Source organism: Ptiloglossa arizonensis, chromosome 6 (genome assembly GCF_051014685.1).
Source record: "Ptiloglossa arizonensis isolate GNS036 chromosome 6, iyPtiAriz1_principal, whole genome shotgun sequence".
NCBI classification, from domain to species: Eukaryota; Metazoa; Arthropoda; class Insecta; order Hymenoptera; family Colletidae; genus Ptiloglossa; species Ptiloglossa arizonensis.
The window spans coordinates 11,537,010-11,549,708 of NC_135053.1; the positions used below are offsets into that span (position 1 = coordinate 11,537,010).

The following is a 12,699-nucleotide window of genomic DNA, read 5'->3' on the forward strand; positions in this document are numbered from 1 at the left end:
TCAACGGATACCGATTCGAGCAGACACTTAGGGGAACGGAAAGAAATCGCGGAGGATTCGGAGAGTGATACACCGTTGAAATTAAATCGCTTAATTTGTGCGAAGAGACATTTTTTTTACAATGAATGGAGACGAGTTCGAAGGATCTTCAAGGTGATGTTCGATTTTTCGAGTGAATTTTTTACGTAAGTTGTCAAGGTCTGTTTCAATCAATTTGCGAACAATCTTGTACCTGTTTTTTTTTTGGCTTACTTTTTTGGAAAAATACATATTTTTCAAATGTAAAGTAGAAAAATTGAGGGTGATCTGACAACTTACACGAAAACAAGACATACGGAAAATTGAAAGCCATTGTCTCGCAGAATCTTCGAAACCGTATCACAAGAGATACGCATTTAGTTTCCTTTACATTTCTTTATCAAGTAAAAGAATAATAATTAAATCTACGACGAGATACTCTTGATTTCTCCGCGAGTATCAAAGGCAACGAACGAGATCCATCAACTTCTCGAACGCTACGAAACATTTTTCGATCAAAGTCGCGTTGGTAGATAATTTCTACATTTTTCCTATATTTCCAGACTGCTTCGCTACTCCGATAGCCGTATCTTCGATCGTTAAAATTCGCGGCAACGCCTGTTTCCTCCCCGGTTCCCTCGTTTCGATACACCCCGTTCGAACGAAGAGTGGGTAAAAAATTCGCGAGGAAAGGCAAAAAAAAAAAAAAAAAAAAGAAAAGTCGTCGTCGGGAACGATTAAATTGAAATCGTTCGTTTCTTTCGTCGGCTCGTCCGCTCTCCCTCGTCTCCTAATACATCAACGCGCGATCGGACACCGAATAAAAGCATCGCGATAAATTTTCCAGTTTAACGCGCGGACACCACCTGTGTCTCGCGCGAGACGTCGCAAATTTACGATAAAATCGCCAACGAAACACTTTATCGTCGACGTTGCTCGATACCGTGCCGATTTCAAACGGAAGCACCTGAACGGATTTATGCCGCTTCTGGTTCGCGCGCGTTGCGCTCCCTTTTAATTGCGACGCTCGTAACTGCTAACGTAAATTAGCACGGAAAGCAGTTCCGCGAATTACAAGTTGGATATTACGGCATCGCCGGTAGTAAAAGTTTAATTGCGACAGGAAGAACCATCGCCTAATAAGACTTCGGTCGCTACGGGGCTCGCGCAACCAGCAACCCTTTAACCGATCAACCTTTTCGTCTCACGAACGATAACGATGCCCTTTTGCATCCGTTTCGCGGTAACTGCACGGGTACGTGCTACGAGCGTATTTAAATCTCGTTGGAATGAAATTGAGCCGGCGCGTGAGGTGTTTAAGATAAAAGATCGTATCTCGATCGTTAACCGGAATCAAGATTTCTCGCGTGTTCCGCGGAAAGTTCGCTCGTAGCGAACAAGAACACCCTTTGGATTAGAAAGGAGTTTCGAAAGGAAAATTGTCCCGTTACCATTTCTTTGCATTGTTAAACACGATTAAACGTAACAGGCGATACGTCGTTCCGTTGCACGTCCTCGATAACGAATATTGCGTATCGTTTGAAATTTCTTCGTTCGAAGAATGGTAAAATGGCACACCAGGAGCACGACGGAAACGATTCGGTACGCCCAACTCGTTAATCAAGATTTACTCGTCGCGTGAAAGTTTGAATTTACGATTCTACGATTTCTTCTCGTCGATCGGAAATTGCGTATTGTCGTGTATTTTGTCAACGCGACGTGGACAAAATGGCGCGGAAAAGGTACGATTTTTACGATCGGAAGAATACTAACACGCGTATTCCCTTAATCAAGATTTACTCGTCGAAGGAACTTTCGGTGTACGACTTTGTAACGAAACTTCTCGTCGACGATTCGAAGATCCACACTGCCGGAATGTTTATTGACGCTACACGGGGAAAAAAGGGCACGCAAGAAACACGACTACCTCGATCGGAGAGACATTAATACGCGTGGACCGTTAATAAAGATTTACTTGTCAAAGAAATTTTGATCACACGAAGCTGCAATGTAACTCCTTGACGTCGGTTCGAGGTTGCACGCTGTCAGAAATTTTATTCAAGCGTCACGGAAGAAATGGCAACCGAGAAATACGGCCTCCACGTGTCTCCTTAATCAAGATTCACTCGGAATTTTTAACGCACGATACTTCGACGAAATCTCTCGACATCCATCCGATGATACACATTGCCGGAAATTTTATTAACGCGACACGGAAGAAACGGCACGATTTAAAGAACACCAATACTCGTGGCTAGTTCGTGAAGATTTACTCATTAAAGAAACGTTCGATACACGATTCTGTAACGAAAGCTCGCGTTGTTTCGAAATTGCGTATTGCCAGAAATTCATCAACGCGATACGAAACAAATGGCGTCGAAAGATGCACGATTTCTACAATCGAGAATAACTATCGGTAAAAGAATCTTTGATAAAACTTCGCTCGTCGAAAGAATTTTCGATCCACGATACTCTCTTGTCGATTCCAAGAACCTCTTGCAAATATACCTTCTAACTTCTGTAAGTATATCTTCCACCTTCGGTAAAAATACTTTCCATACACCTTGAATAACACGTACCAGTCCATTACGTACTTCCTCTTACGATTAACGTTGAACGTTTACTATACAGGCTGTAGTCGTTTTCCAATGTTGTCGATGAAATATTAAAACGGTCGCGGGCAATGCGTATTTTCTAGGCCTGATTATGGTGATGCCGTGGCCGTCGCTTCTGTGTCGATTCATAAACGGGAATTCGCGCGACGGTTCTGCGCCGTTCGAGCAACGCGCGAGTGCATTCGCTGGTTGCGTTCGCTTTACATTAATCGCTCGCTTGGCCAAACGTATCGCCAACTTGGAGAACGCGATTTCCTCCAAGGACGTACTAGCCCGTACTAGCGCTAGTTCCATGCCATTTGTCAAACAAATTCCACGCTTGGCTGGCCTTTGAGACTGAGCATTAAATCGAGGGTGTGTAGATATATCGGCGGGATACAAGACAATCATCCGATACGTTCGCAGCCATACGCCGGGATATTTACGAACGATTCACTCCTTATTTCCGAGACGTTTCGGAGCTGGTACCTGTTCCGAGATAACCGTGGCCGTGCTTGATTTAAACGCGTATTAAGTGGCTCGGGATTCCATGCTGGCTCGCGTACACTCGAGCGTGTCATTTTGGAACGAACGCGAGAGAAGCAGTGATAGCAATTGTGGAAAAATGAAAATTGTTGCCGGTCGTGGTTGCACCTTCGGGTCATTTGAGACTCACATCCAGAGGATGCAAAATCTTGTACGGCTCTGTAATGTATTTCCGTGTCGCGTTAATCATTCGAGAACCGTGGCACGGGATTGCAATTTCTAGATTTAATTTCACTGTTCCACCGTTTCCGTATCGTGTTCGCGCGAACAAATTTTCTATCCTTTGTCTTAATCGTAATTCTACGAACGTAGCTTGGTACCGGTACCTATCGACGGTTTGCGCTTCGGCGAACGATGCGACTTATCGAATTCAATCTCGAAATTAACATTTCCGTAGTAACGTTCCTTTGCGTATTTTTGCTCGAGTGAATCGTGGTCGAGGAATACGCACGCGAATCAAAATATTTATCGTTCACGGAACGGCCTTCTTGTACGACTTTTTCTCTATCGGTGAATTAATTTACGTATTGTTCTACGTTGGTTCACGACTGGAAAATATTAACTATTTTACTCGAATTAGAGGAAAACTTTATAGAGCTTGAACTCGTAGGGCTTGTTAATGTATCTTAATGTTAAAGAAGTATGGAATGCTTCAATGCCAAGAATTTTTGACAGTCGATTTTCTGGATAAAGAGTCGATGCATTCAAATAATCGAAACAACCCCCTTGAAGCCTGTCATTTAAAAAATGGCATAATCTTGACCTCATACATTGCTTGATCGAAGCTTTTCAAAAGTCCGACCCAATAAAACTTCTTCCAGGTGTCATCTTCTCAGCTCCGAACAGTACATTCGCACACTAGATACAACAATAGTAATACTTCACGCGTTCGCTGTCGCCACAAGATTCAACAACGATAATAAAAAATGAATTTCCAAACATGAACAACAACGGAAGAATAAATTTTCAAAAACAAGCACCAATATAAAAAAACAAAGAATTTTTACATCTAATAGCCCGAAACTTCGATGAAAACCCATAAATTGAGTGAAAAGTAATAAAATTGGACTCGAAGCCAACGGACGTTCGGCTTGATAAAGAATAAATGTATAAAAACGAATAGTGATAAAAAGAAACAACAAAGAATTTGTATATCCAATACCGTCGTGAAACTTCGATGAAGACCCATGCATTCGAGTGAAAACTAATGAAATTCAGACTTGGGTCGGAACGGACCCGTGAGTCCGTCGCTCGAGGATCAACCGTGCAATTCGTGGACTCTTCGTTCTACCCACTCGTTCGAGTTTCGTTGCGTGTCGTTGCACCTGCGATCCACCCCGACAAAAAAGAAAAAAGAAAAGAAAAAAAAGAAGTCGAGACTCGGAACCCTCGTGGTGGGACATCGTCGTCGGACGTTATCGCGACGATAATGCTAATGACGCAACAATAACGCCCACGGACCGAAGGGAAGCAATTATCCGCGAACGAGTCCTACGCGTGGACGAAATTAACCGACAAACGGCGAGGCGATCGAAGGCGCGGAAACACGTGAGAGAGCGTCACGTGTCGCGCGGCATCACGCCCGTCTGTGAATTCGAATCGAAGTAGGCTCTCCGCGTCCTTTGAACGAAGACAGGGCGAATCGAGCGCGCGGAAGGGACACCGAGGCGCGCGCGAGAGTTGCGAAGTACCGCGCGCGGCATGAATTATGCTAAATCGCCGCCAACCAGGTGTGCCGTGAACAAGCGTCCGCGACCACGTGTGGTTGCATCATCGGAACGCATAAATATGGATCGTGTCGATCTCGCGCCGCGGCGTTCGCCGAATAACGACGAACGACCACGATCGCGATTAATCTGTCGTCGTCCGGTCGTGCAATTAGGAGACGGACCGGTATCCCCTCCGGGATACGTCCCTCTGGGGGGAAGAGATTAATTGGAAGTAAGAACCGGTAGACGATGGAATATACAGGGGAAAAAAAAAGATGAGAGAAGAAGAACGCTGTTGAAGTGTATGGAAAATGTTGAGCTTCGAAAGGAACGAGTGAGGGGAACGTTGTCGAGGTATGTAGAAAATGTCGAGTGTGGAGAAGAATGAATGAGATGGACGTTGTTGAAGTTTGTAGAAAATGTCGAATGTGGAGAAGAATGAATGAGATGAACGTTGTTGAAGTATATAGAAAATGTCGAGTGTGGAGAAGAATGAACGAGAAGAACGTTGTTAAAGTATATAGAAAATGTCGAATGTGGAGAAGAATAAAAGAGAAGAACGTTATTGAAATATATAAAAAATATTGAATCTAGAAAAATAAGAAGAGGGAAGTACGATATTGAATTGATAGAAATGATCAAATATAGAAACAAAATAAAAGAGAAGAACGTTATTGAACTTTACAAGTCTATAACACTACACTTTTATTTCGAGAGAAGAATGCTATTAAAGTGTATGGAGATTTTCGAATATAGAAAAATAAAAATGAAACGGAAAATCGAACGAAACTTCGAGTACGAGAACTCACGTTTGGATATCGTGAATCGAGTGTTCTCGAAGATCAATTTTTGACACCGATAGATCGATTCTTCCGCGATCGATTTTCAAGCAAATTGATTTTTTCAATAAGAACCGACACCTCCGATAGGAACGAGAAAGATGGTGAGAATTTTTCATGAAAATAAAACTATCGATGCGGCCCGTTAGAGCTAAGCGAGTTAACCAGCTTAATAGCGTGTCCTCGAACGCATACGTTCCGTTTCTTTCGATAGGATCTTCGGAGAAACGTTTCTAGAGTTACGAGTGTATACAAGAAAGACCGAGCTTAATTAGAATAATAAATGAAGACACCGGACACTTTATCATCGTGTGCATCGGAAATTCTATTACGTCGTTTTTCTCTCTCGCGTAAGTAATTTCGTACAATCTGCGTGTCACCATTTATCGCGTTTCGTTCGACAGAGATGGAACGTCGATCCCTTGATAAACTCCGTGCATCCGAACGTCAAATATTTTGACGCGGATACAATTCCCGGTCAATTAATTTCCCTTAACGCGACAACGTTGCTCGCTCAATAACGACTCTCGTACCGTAGGAAACTATCGATCAAACTGAATATGCGATTTACCAATCGCGACAGATGTTTCTTGCCGCGGGATTGCATCCGACTTAAAGAGCAAACATGGAAAAAAGAAGAGAAATGGCGGCGAGAGCTTTCTCTGGCGCCAGGACACATCGACGGGCAAGATTTCCGCGGATCCTGGTCCCCTCCCCCCCTCTGTCTTGACATTTATTTCACTTGTCTCTCGAATCGGGTATAGCGATCTTCACGATCTCTCGCGGGTACATAAATCAACCGAGGGAATAGCGACGATCGTTCCGTCGTGTGGCGACCTTTCGGTCGGCCGCGCAGCCTCGTTTGCAGAATTTATTGTCTTACGTCACACGGGTCTGTGTTTATTACGCCGAAGATCGATTTTTCCTAGCCGATCTGTTCGTGATGCCACGCCGCGCCACAACGCGCCGCGCGAACCCCAATTGTCGATCGGCGTGCCTTAATCGCACAATTAGGGCCCCGATCCACGGGCGTCCCGTGCCCGCGCCCCATTGGTTCTACCTTTCGAGTTGATGCTCTATTAAAATTCCAATATTCTCGAATAGATGTTCCCGTTGCCAGACCAGCGGAATGGTGTGAGGTTAAACGATCAACAGACGATAAGGCTAATGAGCTATAACGATCCTTTCTCCATTTTACCGTGCCCCAGCTCTCGACGCGGTTAACCTTTATCCGCCCGCAATTTTCAGAGCCCTTGTTAAACCACGACTTTCTCTGCCCGCCGCGTTGCCTAATTTCTAACGGCACGCCAGCTGAATCCGTATTCCGCGTCTTTACGACCGACGATTATTCCGCGCCTCGGCGAAATCCGCTCCCTCGAACTTCCCGCGTTCACCGATTTCTTTCAACGCCTTCTGGAAACACTGTTAACGCGTCGATCGACACGATAGTTTGCTTCATTTCAGCTTGTTCCCGACGTTTGTTCGACGTGTACCGTAAAGAGTACAAATATCTCACGTTTAATAGTTTATCGGTGTATTCGTTATCTCGTGGCATCGCTAACGACACTAAAGGCAGTGCAAAAGTTTACACGGGGTTTGTTCCTTGGCGAGCTTAGCAATACTAACCTTTAAGCTTAATAATACTAACCGTTTGGACGGTCACGGGAAAGACCGTGTCTGGATCCAAACGGATACGTGATTTACTCGCATAAATATTTCGAACGTGGATTCTGTTCATTTATCGTACCTTCTCCGATTTCTAAGCGAAATTGTACCACACGGTACAATCGAACGATGCGAACGTTCGTCCGTGTTGGAAATGACCCAGGTGTGTAACGACGACAGTTAAAAAAACATTTGTCGCGTAGATTACCAGCGACCATCATGGGATTCGACGTGTTAATCTTACAAGTTTAATCTTTCTATGCTACGTACGTCTGACGAGTGTGTTGCGTACGCGCGGAATAATTGTTTGTGGCACGCCTCGGCGCTGAATGAATACTTTGCGTGAACATGTCCGCGTAGCTAACGTGGTGAACGTGTACAAGCGTCCATTGCGCACATGCGTACCAATTATTACACACGATCGTAGCATCGGAAAGGTTAAAGACGAAAAATAGCGAAGAAATAAATATTTTGCGTTGAAACTTTACGTTCAACGTAGCGGTGTACGATCTTCGATGGAGAAGTGTCCGTATCGCGTCGTTACGAAAATATTCTTCGAGCTCGTGTTGTCGCTATAAAAATATTCTTTGAGTACACATCGTCGTTATAAAAATATTTTCGACTTTGATTCCCTTTCGAAATTCTTTTTCAGCAACTACATTCTCGCGATCGAAGCCAATAATTCCTCTTCGTTCGAAAAACAAAAAAAAAAAAACAATGACGCACGATTTCTACCGATTATCGGCATTCGTACGGATTATTTTCCAATAAGGTGTCGCGCCGGTTACAATCGTACGAAAGAAACAGAAACGTCCCGACGCGGATTTATAATGCGAGCAGTGACATAAATGCGCACGAATTTACGAACCGACCTTGCACTTTGGATCGAGCTTACACCTATCTCGCCCAACCTGTTAATCGTAAGAAACGATCCATCGAAACGTACAATAACATTGCTGCGAGCGTGTTAACCTATTGTGCGGACCGAAGTCTCGAACCCGTTCTCAAACACCCCGACGTGCTCCGAACGTACGCGAGTCGAAGATTTTCCATCGGGATCTACGAGGACTTTCCCAGGGAAGAAAGTGGGAGTGTCTCAAGGCCAGCACGGTTGGCCTGAATTTTTCGCATTAATACCGATCCAGCCTTTACAGCTTTATTCCCGTTGCCTTGTCGTCCCGCTTTAAATACTCGCTCGGGTCGTACAGTTGCACCGAGCGGTATATTACAAATCGTCCCGTAAATTACATTCTTTCCTCGTGGCCGCCACGAGCACAAAGGGGGGGAAAAGACATACGACGGAGGTGTCGATGCTGGTAGTAACAATAAGAGTTACGCGACGTCTTTTAATGCCGATCAAGATGAATGGCGCGTAACCGATAATTATTGCCGATCGCGTCGCTACCCGGGTATAATTGAATAGAATCCATCCTCTGCCCCCTTTTACTTCTGTCCTGTCCCATTAGCATAATCATATTATTTCAGCGCATTCTAGGCGCGTGTAGGCTGGCCGCGAGTGGGATAAACGAACGGTACTCTCCTCCGCCGATGTCGATACGGACCACTGGAATTCCATCCTACGGCACTGGGTGAAGGAAACACGTGGAAACACGTGGGAAATAGCAAAGGGAAACGCGGTTAACCGCGTCGACGATCGTCGATCGCTATTTATCGACTATTGGTAGTTTTCCATGTAACCAATGCCACGGTACACGATCGACGATTGAGAGAGAACACGCGCTGCGCGCGCGGTATCTTTCATTTTTCCACGATGCATTTCTGCATTTGTGCATTTGTGCATCGCCGGTATCGGTGCCGTGCACGCATCCCGTTTCGGAAGAAGAAATTTTCCACACGAGAAACACGTACGCTTTTTCCCAATTTCAACGCGAATAACAACGTCGGGATATAAATAACGTGCAACGTGCTTTTTTAAACGAATGTTGTAAACGAACTTTGCGTAGCTTCTCACGATCTTCTCGCAACTTCGTGTCTAATTTTACGAACAGGATGACGATTTTTTCGATTTATACTTCTTCGAAGATTTTAACGAATTTCTTTTCTTGAAATGCGTTTTACAAATAAGTAGTAACTCTGTGTAGTTTCTTATCCAGTTTGTACTATTTTTAGTCTCAAGAATTGAACGATGAGATTTAAATCCATGTTTCTTTCTTATTTACCGATATGACAGTTTTTGACAAACTTCGCGTTTTATAAGAAAATAATAGATGTATTTCTTTCTCGAACGATAAGTTCGATAAATTGTCCACGAAAGTACGGTTGCAACAATTATTTTGATTCTCGGCGCAAATACCGATATTATGCTTCACCGGGCCACAATTACCGCTAACTCCAACACTATTTACCGCAGGATTTACCGAAACCGTTGTTTTCACGGTGCAACGAACCGTAATGTATACTTAGTAATTACTTCCCACACGGTTATTGCGAAAATGACCATCCGCTTAGTGAAAGTAAACACGCAATTCCAGCAATTTCTTTCTATCCGTTTGAACGTGCAATTTCGGAGAATCAATCGCAAGGCGAATTCCCGTTTACTTTTCGCAAATTATCAGAATCGTGAAAAGTCATACAAACATTGATCACCGATTAGCTATCATCGATAAACACGGCTGCATCGTTTTCGCCCCGAGAAAACATTTCGAAAGACAAATTCTCCGTTTAACGTTGGCCTTGTACTTTTACAAAACGTTGGATCGATTTTTTCAAACGTTTTATTTCTCATCGATGGAGACTTCGATGCCATTTCGGTTTTCTTCGCTGAAGTATAATTTTCTCTCCAGGTGGTAATAAAATTATGGAAATATTTTCAGTTTTATAGTTTCGAAGACTACACGGTTCGATTCTCTTGATTAATAATTCGTCCGAAACGACTTTAAAGCAATCTTCAATTTTAACGATAATATTTTGTATTCCTCGTATTTCTCGCAAGCGACTATCGATTCTTGAAAATATTGTTTTTAATATACCGTGACTTGCAGTCGGAGTTAATGCCAGGAGCGACGACAATTTGCTATATAATAGTTTGCTGCACGTGGAATAGAAAGTGGCTGTCGGCAGTTTCTAAAAATATGAATTGAAAATATATCTAACTGACAACTGAATAGCTTTGAATAATAGTATTAATGAAGGAATCTCGATACGCGTATTCAAATTTCCATTGAATAACAGCCGCGCACTAAAATTATTTCAGATTGATCGTTAAAATTTCAACTATATTCCCTGTGTTTATTCTCAACAAAATTCTTATGAATTTTTAAACCCCATTGTACACCACAAACACTTAGAGGAATAATTGCTATGCATTACCATTGATTAGCATCTCTGCTTGCTATAAAAACATATACATCATAAGAGCACCGTGATTTATACATTCATGTATTCTCACGCAAAGGCATTAAAAATCACGATCAGAAAAGCATATCTAAACTCGGAACCATGAATTCAATGTTCGAGAAAACGCTATTATTATTCAGATACGACTATTAATAAATATATTTTAAAACACCCGGTGTAACCGAGTTCCTTGCGCGCTTGCGTAGTATTAAAACAAGATTTTCTTACGATACGCTAAGCATTGTTGAAAAAAGTCTCGTCATTTTCTTACTTTCGTCAATGAAAATTAATGCTTCTCTTAAACCTCGCTCTTGAATTCGTTCACCATTGTTTCTATTTCAAAATTCTATTACCCGTATTTGCGTTTATTTCACACCACTCGAACGTTGCATTATTCGTACCATCGATACTAATCACAAATGCAAACTGATAATTTATAATCGATTATTCGAAGAAGGTACGGCTATTTTTAGCGAAAAAGAGTAACAATGGGACGACAATGTAGCTACAAATGAGACGATATGAATCGTTTTGTTTCGTAATGCGAACTCTACGATCCTCGAAGAGTAACATTAATCAAGAACACGCGTGGAATAAAGTTTGCAATTATCGCTCAGTATAAAAACGATAATGGCAGAATCCCGAACATTACGACGTGCATTTCTATCTTCTTCGAGCAATGTAATCTGCGTATCTAGAGGTACGTGTGTAATTACCGACGTTAGAAAATGAATTACGATAAGGTAATCAAATGTAAATCTATACACTCGTACATCTGCGATCTGCGCACTGTGTAGACGTGTGTTGAATAGAAAAAAAGGAGCAATATTGGAGGGTGTCGTCTATTCGATTACACGAGTTAAGATTTGATCAATTATCCGGAGATTACCAGCGTCGCAATAGCAAATATGGAGATATATAATTAGCAAATTATAAAACGAATCACGTGATAAGATTATCAAATGCATACCTGTGCAATATACTCTCATAAGCTGAAATAAATAAACCTTCTCGAGGTTTCAAATACGAAATAGACAAAAAAGAGAGCAACGTTGGAATATGTCGTCCAGTCAATTACCCGGGTTAAGATTTTATCAGTTATCCGAGAATCATTGTGTATTATACAAATGCGAATCTAAACACACACACGTGTGCAATGTACTCTTGCAAATAGAAATAAATCACCTGGTGGTTTCAAATGCTAAATAAACGAAAAAGAGTAACATCGAGCGATGTTGTCTATTCGATTACCCGAGGTAAGATCTGATCATTTATCCGGGGATCACTGTAAATCATACGTATACTATACACTCTTTGAAGCTAAAATAAACATCCTCGAGGTTCCAAATGCTGAACAGACGAAAAAGATTCGTGTCGCGAAGTGTCATCTATTCGATTACCCGGGACAAGATTTGATCAGTTATCCGGGGATCACCGTGCATCGTACAAATGCAAATCTCCGCGCACACGTGCACAATATGCTGTCACAAGCCGAAACGAACCTCTCCTAGGTTTCAAATGAAGACGAAAAAGATTCGTGTCGCGAAGTGTCATCTACTCGATTACCCGGGTCAAGATTTGATCAGTTATCCGGGGATCAGTTTACATCATTCCTATCGTTATCCGGTACATTACCATTCCTATCTGCCGCGCGCGAGTAATAGCAAATATTATTTACTTGCCTGACGTGTTTCGCTCGGTCTTCTCGTCGACGGTTTTCGATATCTCGCGTCGTATTATTCGTCCACGGTTTCTATTCACGGTTCTCGCGTGAATCCACGGAACAGATCGTCGAAATTCAACCGTACTCGGGTACACGCGCGTTCGAACGTAGAACGAAAACTCGATGCATCTCGCACCCGCGTACAACGACCGCGCGAGTTTTATCTCGGCCACGTTCCCCGTGAACTGTCCCCGTTGACATAAAGCTTTTACCCTTAAGCGAATTCGGAGAGCGCGACGCGGCCGCGC

The 12,699-nt window shown here is 42.9% G+C and overlaps 1 protein-coding gene across 1 annotated transcript in view; it reads left to right on the forward strand.

Moving 5' to 3' along the window:
• The window catches only part of LOC143148032 (UPF0489 protein C5orf22 homolog), a 476,738-nt gene that overhangs the window by 281,788 nt on the left and 182,251 nt on the right, over positions 1 to 12,699 (forward strand). The gene's annotated exons all lie outside the window — the stretch shown is intronic.